Consider the following 21028-nt stretch of genomic DNA (forward strand, 5'->3'; position numbering starts at 1 on the left):
GTTTTAGCATGGTCAATGTGTTTCTGTTTAAGAACTGCATGTCTGCTGTCTGAACATTTTCAGTTGAAGATAAGAACACTTTAAATGGATGGTGCCCATTTTTATTTTTCTTTCCAAAGCGAGCTATTCTAATATTGTCAGAGACTTCATCCTAAATTTCGTCTTCGTCTTAGACTTCATCTAAATTTTTTTATATAAAAAACCTAGTTACTCTTAATAACTGAAATATAACTCAAAAAGCAATATAGGTAACTCATTTATTTAAAATAAATGTAATTGAAGACGATAATTGCAAACATTGCAGGAAACAGGGTGATCTTGATCATATCTTTTTTGAATGTAGGCACTAAGTTTTAACAGCATTTAAACTGCCTCTATAAAAATTTAATCAAACTTAATATACATGCACCATTCAATATCCAGTCTGCTGGCTACGGGCTCACAACAAAAATATAAATTATAGATTTCTTGTCAGACACATGCACATTTCCATAAGATTTGTATGCGAGCATGAAATTTTTTATCATTTCAGTTTAGATTTGAATCCTTTTTTTATCCTAAATGTACATCTTATCCGATATCCATTTTACTGTCCTTTATTGTACCAGTATTGTATGGGATTATTATTATTGTATTGTATTAAGGATAGGATTGTATATTTGTTATTACAACTGACTGAATGTCTAATGTCTATGCCATTAAGGGCGTAGGCGCAAAATTTCGTCTCTAATGCTTTTTAAATGCATTCATTTTTTTTAATTCTGAGAAAACTAATAAGTATTTTTGAAAAATTTAAGGGCAGAATGAAAGATTACGTTATCACCGAGGGCCGAAAGTCCCTGAAAACTTCCATAATGTTTATTTTAATAAGTTACAGTTGTGAAAAAAAAACAGAAAATGTGATTTTTAATTTTAAATACTTAATGTATCTCATTAAAAAAATTTATTTATTCTAAGGGACTTTCAGCCCTCGGTAATAATGTAATCTTTCATTCTGTGTTTAAATTTTTCAACAATATTTATTAGTTTTCTCAGTATTCGCAAAAAATTAATGCATTTAAAAAGCATTGGAGCCGAAATTTTGCGGCTAAACCCTTAATAAAAAAACTCAAAAAGCAACTAAAATAAAATACACTGGCAAGGGTAACAAAACAGAAAACAAGGCAAGCAAAAAATAAAAAATAAATCACTTTTCATAAATGACACTAATGACAGATGACAGTTTTCTCAAGATCAACTGGCAACGTTGGATTTCCATAAGAACTTTAGCTCTACCTCAGTTTTGGGGGTGGCATTTTAGGAAGCTTTTGCAAGGCTAATGCGCTATTTGTAATAATAGATACGATTTTATGGCTAGATTGGCAATACATAGTTGCAATATGAAACTGTTTGCTTATCAATGTTTGGGATTTTAATCTACAGTGTGTTGCGATGATAACTGGGATTAAAAAGAGGTATTTATTGATCGTTTTTAATATCGAACCATATGCGGCATATCTATTAATGTGTATTAATTATCAAACAGATTAACTTCAAAAATGATTAAGCAAATTTTAATACTTACTTCAGCTTTATCTTAGATATAGAAATATATTTTTTCTATGAGGGTCCAAAAATGTCTACTTTCGCGCACGCATTTTAGTTTGGAAAGTCTCACTTTTCCGCACGCGTGTTAATTTTCCTCACGCGTGTTACTTTTCCGCACGCGGTTTTTACTTTTCCGCACGCGTGTTAATTTAGATACCTATTTTAATATGGCCTTAAAGTAATTATAATACATGCAATAAACTAATATTTAGATAGATATTATTAACTAATTTATTTCAAATATATCTTATTGTGTTCCTGTTTTAATGAAATTAACGCGACAATTCGATGAAATAAAATTATTTTGACATAGGTAATATTCGAAAGTCAAATCGGTAGACAATAACGGTCGTTTTGATTTTGAATCATCGTCAAGAAAACCAAGAACGTCGTCATGCCAACTAATTATATTGAAAGTTTGGTTTTGACAACCTTGTCAAATAATTAATTTGTGTACCTATGTATTTTCATATTAATTAAATTAATTGATTAAGATTTGGTCATTTTTTAAAGACTCTTAGAGAAAATATTGTTCCTAACTCTTGCAGAAAGTCTCTTTTCCGCACCCGACTGCTTGCCGAACTCCCGCTTCGCGTCGTTCGGCAAACTGCAGTCGCGTGCGGAAATGAATGACTTTCTGCACTTGTTAGGAAATAGTATATTGTGCAAAAAGTGCAGAAAGATATCTACTAATTTCTCACGAGTTTGAAAAGTTGCGGTACGAGCGCAAGCGAGTGCCGCAATTCAAACGAGTGAGAAATTATCTTTCTGCACGTGTTTCACACTATACTTTTTCTACAAGCACAGTTTTTCCTAAAAATAAAAATCACAATTTCCAAACGACGATTAATTATAATAGGCACCTATGTGATAAATTTTAAACTGTATTTAATTAATACCTACTAATCAATTTAAATTCCTTATACCTAAATAAATTACACAGAAATCAGTTAAAAAATTAATGCACTGCCTTAATTTGTTTAAATTTAAACAATTATTACACATTATTGACATTATATTTATGCAGTCACGGATTTACACAAAACCTACTTCATTCGACGTCTCTTGCACAGGTTGCTAATATAAATCCTTATTGGTTATTTGATAATTATAAAATGTTTAATAAGAATAAAATTGTAAAATAACACAGTTGTAACATCCATAATTTAGTTTCTATGCTATAGTTAAATAAGTATAATAATTGTCTTATAGGTTATATATTTGTCTAAAGTTTAACCACGGATGTAAACAGAATATAACGTTACTCAGAATGCGGTAGTCCACGGATGTAAACAGAATATAACGTTACTCAGAATGAGGTAGTCAACTGTGCAGAAAAGAACTTTGCGGCACAGAAACGTCACTTTGCGGCACAGAAACGTCACTTTTCTGCACACTAATGTCAAATATCTTATACTGTGAGAAAATATCAAGTTTGCTAACATAAAACCGTGCAGAAAAGTGCACTTTGAATAGTGGTTGTAGAAAAATATCTATTATAAAGTTGTTATTTTGGCAAAGATAAATGGAAAACTAACACAGTTTATACCAGTAGGTAGATACAAAGCGGAGTCGGACAAGGGGACTCGCTAAGCCCACTGCTCTTTAATAGATATGATATAATAATGGACGAAATAATAGAAGCAGTACGTAAAGGTCATGGTTACAGAATGGGGAACAAAGAAATCCAAATATTATGTTTTATGCAGACGACGCCGCATTAATCGCCGAGACAGAAGACGATCTCCAAAGATTAACACACATCTTCAATACAACAGCCAAGAATTACAATATACAATGCTGATATTATATTATATATAATATCATCAGAAAAAACCAAATGTATGACATCTAAATACCCACTACGATGAAAAATCGAAATTGATGGGAAAATAATAAAGCAGGAAGCAGTGGCGGCTCGTGGTAATTTAAAATGGGTGTTCAATTAAGGAATGTAATTATAGAAACGGTGAATAAAAGCCGAGAGCAATTGTGGCACAGGCGAAAAATTTTTGGGGCCTCGCCCTTTTTTGTCTAAAGGACACCGCACACATCTTATGGAATATATGATGTCACTCAAATTCAATAAAACTTACATGAATAGATTCGTCTCAATTTAACGGTCATTTCGTATCATTGCGCCAACTCTTAATTATGATTAATTACAAAATTTTACACAATCGATAAGACCGGATAAAATGTCTAAAATGTCACGATTTTTTTTTAACTTGGTCGTTAAAGTCTATTTTATATTGATTTCCTATACCCAGAATCTAATAATTGGCGAACATCAATATTGCCAATATCTGAGAGTTGCATTTCATTTTTTAAATGAATTTGGGAAGATCCGTGTTTTTTAATTTTTGTCGATAAATGAGATAAATCCCGAACGCCCGTTTTTGTCCACTCTGACACACCCGCACAACCATGAAGTTTTTTTATATTGTTCAACTTTAAAGCAACGTTTAAACTTTTTGTTTTTTTTTTATAGCACATTCTTGTACCAAATTCCGGCCGAGGTGGACCATTTTTTTTATAAGAAGTCGATTTTCAAAACTATTTGCATTTTCTTTTATAAAATCCACTGAATAAGGCTCTTTAACTAGAACCCACAACAGAAAATTCCAAACTGTGAACCGAAATCAGAGAACGTTCTCTGCCGAAACGCTTCACTGGTCTCTGGGTGCACTGCACAAATCCTTACTGTTTTAGATAGGCGAAATGCTTTTTCACCGATTTTAAGATTTCTCTTTCTAATACAGGGATAGGTTACTACTGGCTATGGTTCAATTTGAATTCTGCACCAGAGCACAAGTATCTGCACTTGTCACGTGCATTCAGCGGCGTAGAGCAAATAAATATGATTAAGAGGATCGATACGTTTTTTCGGCTGCAATGCTATTCAAATGGGGATTCATTTTTTTCGAATCCTCAGAAAACTAATAAGTATTTTTAAAAAATTTAAACGCAGAATGAAAGATTACGTTATTGGCGAGGGCCGAAAGTCCCTGAGAACTTCTATAATGTTTATTTTAATAAGTTACAGGGGTGAAAAACTAAGAGAAAATTTAGTGTTATTTTTAATTTCAAATATCTCATTCAAAATAAACTTTTTATTTATTCTAAATTCTAAGGGACTTTCGGCCCTTGGTAATAATTTAGTCTTTCATTCTGCGTTTAGATTTTTCAAAAATATTTATTGGTTTTTTCAGGATTCGAAAAAAATGAACACAATGTCCGTGGTAATTTTTCCAAATCTATCTTTGTCATACAACGCACTTAGTCGAATAGAATATTGTCAGTCAGGCACTGACAATCAGTAACAATTTTAAATAATTATTTGACATGAATCGGGAATATTTTTAGTTGTTGATTAAATAATATTAATATATAGTGTATTTGATAAATAATTGATTTAAGAGGTGAACTTTATAAAAAGTTATTTATTGTGTATTATTTATGGAAGATAGAAGCAGAGAATACATCAAGATATATTCTGTGATCCAAGTATTTGTGGTTAAATATGTTCAAAATTGTAAGCGTTCCATAGTAACAATATATTATTAAAAAATCACTTTAACACTTTTCCTCTTTTCTCGATTGAGTATTAGTGTTTGCTGTAGGTATGGTATGTTAAACAGTAAATGGTTAAGTTCAATTAGTTACCACTATAAACAGCCCGGATTAACCGATAATAGTATAAAAGGCCCGGTTTCAGGTAAAATTTATTTTAGGCTTTATTATGGGAGTACCGTCTAGTCAGTGTTATTTGCAAAAGACCAACTCTGTCTACCTCGGTGGCTTATCGCTCCGGGTGGGTCTTAACAATGGGCCAGGTCAGATAAATTTAATAATATTTACGACCACACTAATTGAACTCAAACCAATTACTGTTGAACAAACCATACATATAAATTATTACAATCACTGAATACATAGCTAGTGAAAAAATTATCACATTTATTAACTGAATTAATAATTTGCAATTATACAAAAAATAACAGTTATCCAAGAACATTCAAAAGCCATCTCTTTAAGCAAGCTATTATGACATTGTCAAGTAGAATGACATTCTAGTAATATGTACATATCCATACCAGTGTGAATTTTACTAAAGGTAATTTGCCATGTAAAGACAGAAAAGGTAGGGATAGCCGTAAAATATTTGCGAATTATGTACCCATAGCCTTAATAAATAAAGTTATATTTTAATGATTCTATGAGATTAAACAAAATATTTTAATATTTATGAGATTTAAAAAACTGTATTTTAATTAACTTTTATTGGGTGTTCACTGCACAAGTGAACCAATGGAGAAACCGCCCCTGACAGGAAACAAGGTTTACATATTTGGGAATAGATATAACCAATTACGGAGATGTTGAAGAGGAAGTACGATAACAAAGCTTAAAAGCAAGTAAAGTGGCGGGATCTCTTAATGACACAATCTGGAAGAACAAATACTACCACAAGACACAAAAACAAGAATCTATAAAGCAGCAATTAAAGACCTATATTATTGACAAACACGGCGGAGACAAGACCTGACACATCTAAAACGAGACGACTACTAGAAACAACAGAGATGAAAATACTTCGACGAATATCAGGGAAAAGAAGAAGTTATTTTGGGAAAGACAGCGACATACATAATAAAAAAAAACTCCAAAATCTATTACAACAAGAAACAGTGATGCTAAAAAAAGGAAGATTTAGTAGGTACCTACTGTGCTGGTCGACCTTACTTTTTCCTTAGGGATTCCACTCTAGAGCAGTCTTGGAGCAATACTGGAGCTTTTTTTCGAAGTGTGTGGCCGATCCAACCCCACTTTATGGACTTCATTTCATTTACTACCCACTTTTGTTCGGTCAGGTGTAGCAAATCTTCGTTTCTGCTGATGTTAGACCAGAAAATACGAACAATTCTTCGTAGGCATTTGTTAACAAAGATCTGCAGTTGTCTGTAAGGGTTTTTGTCACTTTCCAGGTTTCACATCGTAGAGTAGAACAGACATGGCATTTGACTGGAATATTCGGTTCTTTGTCTTTGTAGTATACTGGCCAGAACTCCAACAGGGTGAATGCTGAATGCTTGTTGAGTTGTTGAGAATTGTTCCTACCAAGGACTGACACAAGTCAGTGTCGAAATTATCCCATAATCCACCTAATTTGCTATTCAATTCGGCGACGGTTCTCCGGGGATCATTACGCAATATCATTTATCATCGCAAAATACATTTGTATTTTACCTCTTAAAATTATCATTTTCCAAAACGGCAACAAAAACTTTTGTCATTATATTTCATTTCACAAGAACAAGGAGTATGTTGAAATTTTACCTTTGACAATTTTTCCCTCTTTGACACATATCGCGTCCAAACTTTCGGGCTTGCTTCAGTTTGTTTATATTGGGAGGGTTTTCGAAGTCTTTATACTTGTTAGAAGACCTCATTTCTGTTGATCATCAGAAAATAAATGCAGATTTTCATCTTCGTCTTCTGAACTAGAAAAATACGTTGCAGGCCTGTTTACTGCAGAAGGACTGAGAAAATATTTTAAGTTTAGGCTGGGTTGGTCAGGATCGAAGTCAGGATCTCTATCTACATCGTCAAACAAATTCAAATAGATCTGAGTGTTCATTATTACTTAAACATTTAAATATAAATTAAGTGTCATTGTGACTTACTAAACCTCGTTTGAAAATTATTGATAGTTTTATGACACTGCTGAAAATCCCCCACGTAATTTCACAAGCTAGGATTTTAAAATTATTTGAAATTTTCTTGTCTCAAATGGTTCTTTCTTATGTAAGTTCCGTCTTCTTTTGAAAGTTGGATATCATCATGGCTATTTGTATTTAGTATTTGTATTATGTTAATCTAACTAGGTACTCTAAAAAATTGATTTGCACTTGAACCGTTATGAGATTATGAAGCCAAGATATTCGTCTTGCTCCTTCGCTACTATACGTTCTCCTATAATCTTTTCTTGAGTGATAACTCGCAGAAGGTGACATTTTGTTTTTCCCATTACATGTCTTATGTATTGTAATTTTCGTACCTATCTAGAATTTCCTTGTTCAATTGCGTTTCTTTCGATAGTCTTCGCAAAACCTCTTCATTGGTAACTCAGCCTAAAATAGTAATATGTATACTATTTTGATAGATTCGACCGTTACTTGATGGAAGTTCATTTTATCTAACAATAAAACACTGAAAACGTTTGTTTTCTATACTTCCATCTTTAGACAAAGGTCTTGCTGCATGTGCCCTTGCAGTCCATCTTGTGCTGCTTGTTCTTTTAAGGACTAGATCGTGGCGAATGAGATCGCTTATTGGAGTTGCATTTACGCATTTGATCATAATTTCCCAACGCAACGGGGGGTAGAGGCTGAAAAAAAGTTGTACACGGACTGAACAAACCCAAAATACGATATTCCATTAGCCAATAGCCAATCTCTTTTAATTTTTGTTCCACTGATATGTTTTCAAAAAACCATAGATTGTGTAAAAATCTTGTAATGCCTTCAAAATTTCTTTTTGATGCTGAAACACTTTCATCAAGGTTTTTACATTCTAAAAACCTTTCTCAATATAAAATTTCCTTACTTCTTCAGTTATTGTATTCCGTAATCCTATGTCATTTTCCGAATTTAGGACCTAATTTATCTTTACCTTCAATTTCTAACTTAGTTTCGGTTTCTTCTGGTTCTTTAACTTCTTGAACTGGAATAGGAATAGAACTGTCGTTACATGTTTTTTCATCTTTTTCATCTACGGAAGCTGTTTCCCTCAGTTATTTCTGTTTTATCATGTGCATTTTCATTGGTTGCAGCTTCACTAGCTAAATTTCGGTGTGAAACTGAGTTTAAATTAGTTTTGCTTCTGTTTTAGATCTTGCTTAAGGATCTTTTCTTTCTCCTGCCATTTCTTGTGTTTTTATGCTCCATTCTCGGATCTTTTTTTCTCTTATTTCCATCTGTAGTACTGTTAATTTTACCAAAGGGCATTCATTAGCGATTTATTCTCACAACGTAGACTTATTTGTGGATAAAAGTATGTATTGTAATGTAGTTTTCTACGCCCACCATCACCTTTATGGTATTGCGCGATATTTGAATTTTTTAACATAATACGATTTAAAGTTTTTATTTAATTCTAATACATAATTAGTTTTTCGTTTTGGCCCTGCGAGACCCCTTTGCAACTGCCCCTAGGCAACTGCCTACTTGGCCTAATGGTTAATCCGGCACTGTCTGTTACATACAACTGGTTTCCAGATCATAAAAGCCTTATACTTATATGGCATTTCGATCCTGGTTATTATCTCTTCATCAGAGACACAATTTATGCTTAACCAGCTGCCAATGTGCCAATGTATTTAAAATAGTTAATATGTATTGTTATATTTCTATTTGATATAAAAATTAAAATTTGATAATTATAAACAAAATTCACTTTAATATAAAATATTTTTAATTTTCTCAACCTCGGGCATATAAATTTAGAACAACCTGTATACAACAAATTGTTATATTTAATTTTAAGAAGTGATTAGAATAAGCGTACGAAACTCGGAACAATGTGCTTAGATAAACAAAGTGAATGACGCGTACCATTATCGTTCTTCTCGGAAGGTCGATCATTAGCCTATGCTAAATAAAACTCAGTTGAAAGAGAAAATAGGTCATTAAAATTTGTAAATAATAGAAAGTAAGTTTAGAATGGGAATTAAATATTTTCTTTTGAAATCCATTAAGCATATTTAGAAAGATTAAAAATTGGTTTTGAGGAATACTGCGAATGAGAGTTGGTGGTGGAAGATTGATTTGTGAATCTGGAAGGGATATTTAGAAAGTAGGTGAAGGAATGACAAAGTGAGATCAGAATGTTTTGAGCTGTCGACAAGTGAAGTCGAGTAGTAGACGGTAGTGTACGGAGAGTGAGAAAGCCGGTGTAGTTCCGTGAGTGTGGAGTATCTATCGTGGAACGAGAAGTAGGCCAGGTCGAGAGTAAAAGAACCTCCTTGAGCCAAGAGTGTCCCGGTAGCTGATAGCAGTTTCGAAAAAGGTAGAACACAGCATCACGACAGAAACAGGAACGAGAGCTATTCGAGCTAGTTTTTCAAAGGAGAACATTACTGGAAGCCAGGACGAGGTTTGATCGCAGCCAAGGATAGCAGGAAACGGGTCTTGTGTGAGGACATTTTCAGTTCACCAGGAAAAGGTCAGTCTCATTTGTTTGGACATGAATGTATGGGTTTTTCGTATTAAATTCCACATAAAAAATTGAATAACATAATCAATAATATCAGAAAAGCTTCATCAAACTTAAATAGAGTTGTTCCTAATAACTCCTAATAGTTAAATGTTAATAAAAACTTTCAATTGAAAACCAAAAGGAAATAAGATTCCCATTTGTGAATGTTATGTTTAAGAATAATAAGAAATAGCAAATATTAAGCATTGATTGCCTTTTTAAATAAAATAAAAAAATATTTTAATTATAATTGTAACCCATATGTGTATTTTTTTTTACTCTTTTCTTTTCTATCCCGATTAGGAACCATTAAGAAATATTTAGAAGCCACGAAAGTAAGTAATTAATTTATAATTCGCCCTGAGATTGAAAACATATTGATATGTGATCTGGTTAATTAATTAGATTAGTATTAATACATTGATTAAATTAAGTGACATATAAGAATATTATCTCATATCAATAATCAAGATCACATCAACTGTCGTCCAACGTGGAAAGCATTGTAAAGTATTTCTAGTGGCAAATTTGAAGGATAGAAAGAGTAAAGCCGGTATTTGAAAATTTATATGCCTGTGGTAAAAAGTGAGATACTTACATTTGATAACATAAAATTTTAGATCTCTTTAGGTACAAATTTTGCATAACTGATTTAATATTTTATTTTTACGATATTTACATTTGATATATTTATTGACAAATTATAATATTTGGGTGAGAAAAAGTCGTCTTGGTAACATACTAGTAAAATTTCATATTTGGCGGGGACAGTACTTCTTGAAAACAAATGTCTGTGACAAGAAGCCAAAGCAAGGACAACAAAAAACAAAAAGAATATTCAGACCAAGAAGATATTTTAGACACGACAATCATGGCATCAGAACAGCAAGAATTATCAGGAATAGATAAACTATTACAACTTATGCAACTCCAGTCACAAAAAATGGATGAAGCAAAACGAACAATGGATAAAAATCAGGAAGAAACATCAAAGAAAATGGAGGAAACACAACGAAAAATGGATGAAACACAACAAAAACTGGATGACAATCAAAGAGAAACAAAACAAGCAATAGATGAAACAAAAAGAATAATGCAAGAAAATCAGAAGGAAACAAAACAAGCAATAGAAGAGAACAACAAGAAAATGGAGGAACGCATAGGAAAGTATGAAAAGGAAGTAAAAGGATGTTTGACAACAATGAAAAACGAGATGAAAGAACAAGAAATGAAAATTCAAAATAAAATAAAGGAGATAACGAATTGCCAGAAAAAAGAAATGGAAAGTTTGGAAAACAAGTTGCAAAACGCTATTCAAGCAGACATAGAAGAAGTGGAAAGAAAGATTGCGGAAATCAATACTCAACAAAATGTCGGAGAAAGAAGAGAAATGGTTATACATAGCACAGATGACGTGAAGATAAGGTTTGGCGGGGACGTAAGAAGATTACACCCAGTGCCGTTCATAAATAGCCTGAAAAAGAAAATACAGCGCATCGGAAATTTCGAAACAGCAAAAGAAACTATCAGAAACCATCTCAAATATGAAGCAAGCCTATGGTTCGATAGTAAAGAAGAAGAATTCGGCAATTGGCAACAATTTGAACAAAAATTTTTGAATTATTTCTGGGGAAAAGTCCAACAATTGGAAATTAACAAGGAATTGCAAAATGGGAAATACAATGATAGGATGGGTGTATCAAAAAGGACATATGCTTTGCAAATTTACAATAATGCAAAACATTTACAATATAATTACTCATCGGAACAATTAGTCGAACTGATTGCAAGACATTTCGAGGAAACGCTGGAAGACCATATCACATTGCAAAATTACAAAGACATAGATAGTTTATGCCAATTCCTACAAATAAGAGAATCACGTCTAAGAGAAAGAAAATCAAGAAGGTCGCGAGAAGATTACAGGCCCCGAGAAACACAAGATTACAGAGATAGAAATCAAAATAGGAGGGACTATACAAGACGAGATTTTAATCCCAGAAGGGAAAACGAAAATAGAGACAACGGAAGAGGAAATTATGAACAAAGAAATAGGCAATGGAATGAGGACAGAAATCGAGAATACCAGAATAGAAACACCACACGCTCAAATCAAGAAAAGAGAAATAATGGTAGACAAAATGAACAGGGATATCGAGAAAACCGAAACAGATCCGACAGACCAAGAGAAAATAGAAGAGAAGTAAATAATACCCAGACAGATGAATATGACGGAGAGAGACATTATGACGAAAATATAAACAACGATGAGCAACCGGCGTCTTTTCACGACGGCGCTCACTAAAAACCAAAAATCAAACAGGAATCTTTTGTCACCCCAAGGAGTTTATTAAATTGGCAGGAAACAACGAAAAGAAAAATGGAGTTAATTTAAAATTTGTGGATGGATTTATCAACGAGAAACCAATTAAAATTATGATAGACACTGGATCTGAAATAACATTGGTCAACAGAAAACTAATAGAAGAAGTTAACTTAACAAATTTAATTTATAAAATACCTAGGGTAAATTTAGTGGGCGCAAACAAACGGACATTGGCAACTATAAATGAAGGCATACGAGTAATGGTACGACTGGGCAAGAATATGTATGCACTACAATGTGTAATAATGCCAAACATGTCACATGACATGATAGTAGGAGTGGACGAATTGGCAGAAAAACATGTAGTGATAAATTTTAAAAATAATACGATGAAACTAACAGAAGAAAAAGAAAAAGAACAGGACAAGGAACATGAGAAACAAAATACGGACGAATCAGGTAAAGAACAAACAGTGGAAATGAATTTGGCAGCGAAGCAAGGACAAAGAAGAAAAAGGAGAAAAGGTCAGAAAAAGATAAAAGAAAATGAAACCTGTGGCTCCTCAAAAGAAGAGTTGAGCCCAGAAGAAGAAAATTTGAGAGTATCAGAAACAAAGGAAACCTGGGATTCCTCAAAAGAAGAGACGGGCTCAGGAGAAGAAGAAATAAAGCAAAAAAATGAAAGTGAAAAGAATATGATTGAAACAGTGGTATTTGAAGAGGAGGTATATGCAAACGAGGATGCAGAATGCACGGTAAACATGTGTGAAGAATCTGAGAAAAAAGACAGAAAATTGATATGTGGAGAAGGGAAAGAAAAAGAATTGCGGTTGATGTTAAGAAACTACGAAAATTTGATCAATGAGGAAAACAGAGTGGCTAAAAAGTACGAACATTCATTTGAGGTGAAAAACTTGGGAAATTTTCGATCAAAGACTTACCCGATTCCATACAAGTATCGACAAGAGGTGAAAGAAGAAATAAATAAAATGTTGGAAGATCAAATCATCGAAAGATGTGATTCACCGTATGTTAACCCGATTGTGATAGTAAAGAAAAGCAGTGGAGAATTGAGATTATGTTTAGATGCCAGGAATATCAACCAGCACACTGTATCACAATATGAATCACCTCTAAACATCGAGGCCATTTTTGGAAGAATCACCGGTTCACACATATTTTCGAAAATTGACTTAAAACACAGTTTTTGGTTGATACCGTTAGCTGAAAAGTGTAGAAACTACACCGCTTTTTCTATTGATGGTATTGTCTACCGGTTTAAGGTAGTGCCGTTTGGATTGCAGAGTGCTTGTGCTGCACTCGTCCGAGCTCTACATACCATTTTGAATCGCCACGAAGATTTCATAGTTCATTATATCGATGATTTATTAATTTTTTCACAAGATACTCAGAGTCATCTGAAACACATAGAAATAATTCTGGAAGAATTGGACACAGCGGGATTGAAATTAAACATTGAAAAATGTCAATTTTTTCAAAAAGAAGTCATTTATTTGGGTTTTCAATTGGACACCAAAACAGTAAGATTATCCGAAGACAGAGTCAAGCTCATAGATGAATACCCAAGACCAACGAATTTGAAAACATTGAGAGGTTTTCTTGGCACGATTAATTATTTTAAAAAACTGATTCCCGATTTGAGCCAAAAGGAAATCCCTCTGATAAAGTTGCTTAAAAAAGGAATAAAATCGATTTGGAAAGAAGAACAGGAGGAAGCTTTCGAAACATTAAAACGAGAATTCGCAAAAGGAACGAAAATACACCACCCCATTTACAATTTACCTTTTATACTCCGAACTGATGCGTCCATACAAAAATTTGCAGGAGTTCTGTCTCAAATACAAAACGACCAAGAAGTGCCGATATGTTTTATATCGCGAGTGACTAAAACACATGAGAGAAAATATAGTGTTACAGAATTGGAGTTTGCCAGTGTACTATATTGCGTAAACAAATTGAGGTTTTACTTATTGGGAGCAAAATTCACAATCGAAACAGACCATGCAGCTTTAGTACATATCATGAAGAATAGATTAGTAAATAATAGAATACATAGAGGCATTCTATTATTACAGGAGTATGATTTTGAGTTCCGATATATAAAAGGAAAAGACAACATAATAGCCGACGCTCTAACACGGGATGAGGACACGGGAAAAAAGGAAACAATTACTCTACAGGTGGGACTAAATAGATTAATACAAGAAGAAGGGATATATTCGTTAAATGAGATAAGGACAAACCAAGAAGACCTAGAGGAAAGAGAGAAAAGAAGAGCGGAAGTAGAAAATGACATATATTTTAAGAGAATAGACGGAAAGGAACTATATTTAGTGACACAGACATTGGCCGAAAAGATAATAAAGAAATTACATGAGGACAATGGGCATATCGGTAGCAGAAAAGTTTGGCTCGTTTTTAGGGAAAATTACATCAGCCGACAGGATTACCGCATTGCAAAGGAAATTACCCAGAAGTGCGATGTATGTCAAAAATATAAGAGTCGGAATTTCAAAAACGAAAATGTTGCCAAAAATATTGAAGCCCGAAACAAACTAGACATTGTAGCAATAGATATGTTAAGCGATCTAATTATGACCACTAAAAGGAACAAACATATTCTGGTAATGGTGGATGTGTTTTCAAAATACGTAAAATTATATAGTTGCCGCACCACAAAGGGGGAGGAAATATTAAGAAAAATCGACAATTTTATAGCCATAGTAGGAACACCAAAAAAGATTCTACTGGACAATGCAACGTATTTCCGAAATGATCGTTTCAAGGGACAACTTCGAGAACGAGGAATAGAGACAAATTTTGTCAGCATCAGGCATCCACAGAGTAATCCTTCGGAACGATTCATACAGGAAGTGACGAAATTTCTTCGCATTGCAACAGATGGTCAACATCGCCACTGGGACAGGAAAATGGCGGAAATAGAAAGGTATCTAAATACAATTCCGAGCACAGTAACAAAAGAGACCCCAGAATACATCATGAAGGGTGTATTGCCGATAAGGCCATGGGAAGACCAAGAGCCAAAAGAATATCAACAGGTGATTGAAACCGTACAGAGAAGATTACGGCGAAGCAACGAAAAATATATCCAAAGACAGGAACAAAATAGAAAAAGAAGACCAGTGACTTTCCAAAAGGGTGAAAAAGTACTCGTGAGGGCATTACGAGTATCAAATCTTCCTGGGGGCATTTGCGCAAAGTTGATGCCTGTTTTCGAAGGCCCGTACATCGTGAATAATGAAAATGGGATAAATAGTTATGAGTTGAGGCACAGGAACTCGGAAAAGATCCGAGGAATTTATAATATTCACGATGTATACAAATATCACGAATAAAAGACAGAATTACATGAAGTAGATAGTAAGTTAGGATATAAGACGTAGATTAAAGTAAGGAAATATACAGGGAGTTGGTTTTGCCTCGAGAAAATTTATTTAAAAATGCAGATAAATTTTATCGAATACAAGGCGGGGATTTGTTATATTTCTATTTGATATAAAAATTAAAATTTGATAATTATAAACAAAATTCACTTTATTATAAAATATTTTTAATTTTCTCAACCTCGGGCATATAAATTTAGAACAACCTGTATACAACAAATTGTTATATTTAATTTTAAGAAGTGATTAGAATAAGCGTACGAAACTCGGAACAATGTGCTTAGATAAACAAAGTGAATGACGCGTACCATTATCGTTCTTCTCGGAAGGTCGATCATTAGCCTATGCTAAATAAAACTCAGTGAAATAGATGATAGTTCATTATCGTTTTTCGCGGAAGGTTTCGATCATTAGCCTATGCTAAATAAGACTCATTTGAAAGAGAGAATAGGTCATTAAAATTTGTAAATAATAGAAAGTAAGTTTAGAATGGGAATTAAATATTTTCTTTTGAAATCCATTAAGCATATTTAGAAAGATTAAAAATTGGTTTTGAGGAATACTGCGAATGAGAGTTGGTGGTGGAAGATTGATTTGTGAATCTGGAAGGGATATTTAGAAAGTAGGTGAAGGAATGACAAAGTGAGATCAGAATGTTTTGAGCTGTCGACAAGTGAAGTCGAGTAGTAGACGGTAGTGTACGGAGAGTGAGAAAGCCGGTGTAGTTCCGTGAGTGTGGAGTATCTATCGTGGAACGAGAAGTAGGCCAGGTCGAGAGTAAAAGAACCTCCTTGAGCCAAGAGTGTCCCGGTAGCTGATAGCAGTTTCGAAAAAGGTAGAACACAGCATCACGACAGAAACAGGAACGAGAGCTATTCGAGCTAGTTTTTCAAAGGAGAACATTACTGGAAGCCAGGACGAGGTTTGATCGCAGCCAAGGATAGCAGGAAACGGGTCTTGTGTGAGGACATTTTCAGTTCACCAGGAAAAGGTCAGTCTCATTTGTTTGGACATGAATGTATGGGTTTTTCGTATTAAATTCCACATAAAAAATTGAATAACATAATCAATAATATCAGAAAAGCTTCATCAAACTTAAATAGAGTTGTTCCTAATAACTCCTAATAGTTAAATGTTAATAAAAACTTTCAATTGAAAACCAAAAGGAAATAAGATTCCCATTTGTGAATGTTATGTTTAAGAATAATAAGAAATAGCAAATATTAAGCATTGTGTTTGCGCCATCCCGTATAAAAAGGTAGAAATGTGTGTGTACGCAGCGAGCTGCTACTTGATTGATTGCAGAAATCATTATTATCGACCTGTGTAGGGATCTGCATGGTAGCGTCGCGCGCAGGCGTGATATGGGAATGTAGACCTTAATAATATCCATTAGAAAATTGTATGTACTTGTAACCGCTAAAAATGTAACCAAGTTTGTGCTTAAAATAAATTGTGTTTGCATCCGGATTTTGGTAATAATACACCCTACCAGTGCACCCATCCTTCCGTCGACGAAGTTGTTCAAGGGAACCATCCATTTGACAGTCCACTGCCTCACCATTTGGTCATTCGAAGCCGTATCTTTTGAACGCATCGCCGGCAAGCTTTCGCCATTGTGGAATTCACGTTTGTAAATAGGTGAGTACTTGTCTCAGCTAATGTTATTAAATGATCCGAGTGTTTTATTACCATATCCATAATATCCTTTGCTTGTTGATATCCACTGTAACCGTATTTAATACCCAACCAACCTTTTTTCCAATTTATTTATTTTATTCCCGCCATTTTAATACCAGATTTTGTCCTAGTTCATTCCACCAAAAATTTATTACAGCAATTTTAATATTCCAACAACAATTTTGATAAATGCATAGAAATTCTTGTTTAAGCTCGAGTTGATTCCACCAAAAATTCCTATTTTAATAATTTAATTTTTAATAAAAGTTTCGTAGTATTGCAATATTATTTTTTGATTTATCTGCAATTATGGCTGAAGCAGAACAAAGTAATGTTAATTTATCCGAATTAAATAATAAAAGAGGTTCTGCCAGAAGGTTTTTCACTATTTTAAGTAATACTATTGAGAAAGATCCACAGAATGTGCATATAATTTTAAATTCAATTAAAAATGCCGAACGAGCTTTAAATTCATTTTTTCTGGCAATTGAGAGTAATTATGTTGAAGAATTTGATAAGGAATACGCTCCTTACTTTGAAAGTCATGCCGAACTAGACAATAAAATTCTTAAAATTAAAGATGGGTATTCTTCATCCTCCCGCGAGACGGGGTATACGGGTTCCGGAATTGGATTGCCAGTTCTATCCTTGCCTAAATTTTCGGGAAAAATAACCGAGTGGGCTTCCTTTAAATCCAGATTTGACACACTAGTAGATTGTCGTGGTAGTTTGTCCGAGATTGACAAGTTGCAATATTTGCTATCCTCCCTTTCCGATGTCGCGCTAGACGTAGTTCGTGGTTTAGACGTTACTCCTGGTAGTTACAAGATTGCGATGCAGTCTTTGATTGAACGTTTTGACAATGCCAGGGTCACAGTGTACGGTCACGTAAAGGCAATATGTCATATCCCACCTATCCAAAAGGAGTCATATGACGCCATCAGATATTTGTTAGATACTTTAGTTCAAAGCCATAGATCTCTTAAAAATTTAAAGCGCCCAGTAGAGCATTGTGATGATTTTATTATCCAAATTATCCATGAAAAATTTCCTCGTTCAATGCAGAATGAATGGGACGCTACCTTGAAGGGTAATGAGTTTCCTACCTTTGAACAGTTGAGATCCTTTTTAGTGAAAAAATGTCAGCTCCTTGAGACCACTCCAACCCACACTCGTGACAATAGTACTAAAAATTGCAAGTCTTTAGCATGTATAAATTCCGATCCTCCCAGTGGGAAAATTAAATGTGCCGTATGCATGTCTCCTCATTTCACGCGTTTATGTCCTGATTTGTTGAAATTAAATCCAAAAGAAAGAGTTGCTTTAATTATAAGCAAGCGTGTTTGCCTAAATTGTTTTAATGCAGGACATTTTAGTAAAAACTGCAGAAAGTCAAAATGTACTATATGCAGTGGTCGACATAACACGGTACTGCACGTAGACAGAACTCCGCCGGTTAATTCGAACACGGTTAATTCCAATACGGCCAATAATGATGTGAATAGTACTACACCAACCCCCGTAAGTAATGTTTTATCCAGTCTTGGTGTACCAAATCAAAACATACTCCTCACCACTTGCATAGTCGGGCTAAGGGACCACACCGGTCAAATTCACGCTGCGCGCGGTCTCTTGGATTCCGGTTCTCAGGTAAACGTGGTCACTTCCAGATTAGCAAATCGCTTAAACTTATGTCGCCATCCTGCGAAGCTGTCCATACAGGGTGTTGGAGGTAAAGCTGTTACTGCTGCCCAAATCATCAGCGTTGAAGTTTCATCCTTTTCTGAAAATTTCTCTGCCTCCTTGAATTGTTATATATTAGATCACATCACAGATTGTATTCCTGCTAAACCAGTGGATCGCAGTGTATTCAATATTCCCGCTGAAATAAGGCTAGCAGATCCTCAATATAATTTATCCAATGAAATTGACTTATTGATAGGTGCTCAGTTATTTTGGAGATGCCTCAAACAAGATAGACTCGTTATCGACCCAAATTTATTACTTCAAAACAGTGTTTTTGGCTGGTTAATTAATGGTGCTGTGAACACTGAAATTTCCCAATCCCATTCTAAGTGTCACTTACTAAATTTATCTCAAGTAGAGAAATCCATATCCAGATTTTGGGAAATAGAACATTTCGTTAACGTAAGCCCTATCTTAGCCGTTGAAGACAAGATTGCTGAAAGTCATTTTTCCTCACATACTCATCGCGATGATTCCGGTCGGTTTGTAGTTGCGCTGCCCTTTGTCGAATCCCCCGAAAGGTTAGGAGATTCTCTTACTGGTTGTAAGAAGAGATTTCTGAATCTCGAAAACAAATTAGAGCGTAATCCGAGTCTTAAGTTGCACTATGACGAATTTATCCTGGAATATTTAAAACTTGGTCACATGTCCCTTTTATATGACATTTCGTGTGCGAGTGATTCTGGTTATTATATTCCACATCATGCTGTCTTGAAAGACGGTATTGAATCCAAAATCCGAGTTGTTTTTGATGCTTCGTTTAAAACCTCCAATGGTGTCAGTTTAAACGACATATTGTTGAAAGGTCCTGTAATCCAAGATAATCTATTTGTATTATTATTACGTTTTCGTTGCTACAAGTGGGCTGTGACCGTAGACATTCGCAAAATGTATCGACAATTTTTAATAAGAGAAGGCGACCGAGTTTTCCAAAATATTTTATATCGATTTAATACTGACCAACCAATCTCAGTATACCGATTGAATACCGTAACTTATGGTACCAAGCCCGCTTCATTTCTTGCCACAAGGTGCTTAAAGGTCTTGGGTGAATCTGTTCTTCATTCTGACGCTGATCTAGCTAGATTAGTCTGTAATGATTTCTATATGGATGATGCTTTAACCGGCTCTGATTCCGAAGAGGAATTAATCTCTTTGTGTAACCGTTTGGTAAGTTTATTCTCCACAGCTGGTTTAGAATTGAGTAAATGGTGTACCAATTCCACCAAATTTGGTGAAGCCATACCCTCCAGCGATCTAGCTACCGAAAAAATGTTGGATGCGTCGGAAAATGAATTACCGAAAGTCTTGGGGGTATATTGGTCGAATCGTGGTGATCATCTAAAATACCATTGTGACATAAATTCCAGATCTGCTCGTACAAAGCGATGCATGTTGGCCGAAATATCCCGACTGTTTGACCCTCTTGGGTTAATCGGCCCAGTCATTGTTCGTGCCAAGTTATTCATGCAGAAACTTTGGAAATCTAATTACTCATGGGATGAGGTATTGCCTGAAGATTTATTATCCGAATGGTCAGATCTAAGTCTAGATTGGTCTTCAGTAAGTGAAATCACGATCCCTCGATGCATATCTTGTTGCTCCAGTACCTATGATTTAAGGGGGTACTGTGACGCCAGTGAAAAGGCTTACGGTTGCTGCATTTATCTTGTTTCCTGTATCGGTGACGACGTCACTCATAGCCTTATATGCGGCAAATCGCGCGTAGCCCCACTTAAAACTATCTCCGTTCCCCGGTTAGAGCTCTGCGCGGCAGTACTACTAGCTGACCTCATGAATGTAGTCTCTAACGCCTTACCCTTAAAAATATCGAGAAAACGTTATTTTTCGGACTCATCAGTCACACTTTCTTGGATTCGCTCTTGTCCAAGTCGTTGGAAAACTTTCGTTGCTCATAGAGTAAGCCATATTATTGATTTATCCAACCCAGATGATTGGTTTTTTGTTCCCGGTCGGTTGAATCCAGCAGATCTAATCTCTCGTG

Source organism: Diabrotica virgifera, chromosome 7 (genome assembly GCF_917563875.1).
Source record: "Diabrotica virgifera virgifera chromosome 7, PGI_DIABVI_V3a".
Classification (NCBI taxonomy): domain Eukaryota; kingdom Metazoa; phylum Arthropoda; class Insecta; order Coleoptera; family Chrysomelidae; genus Diabrotica; species Diabrotica virgifera.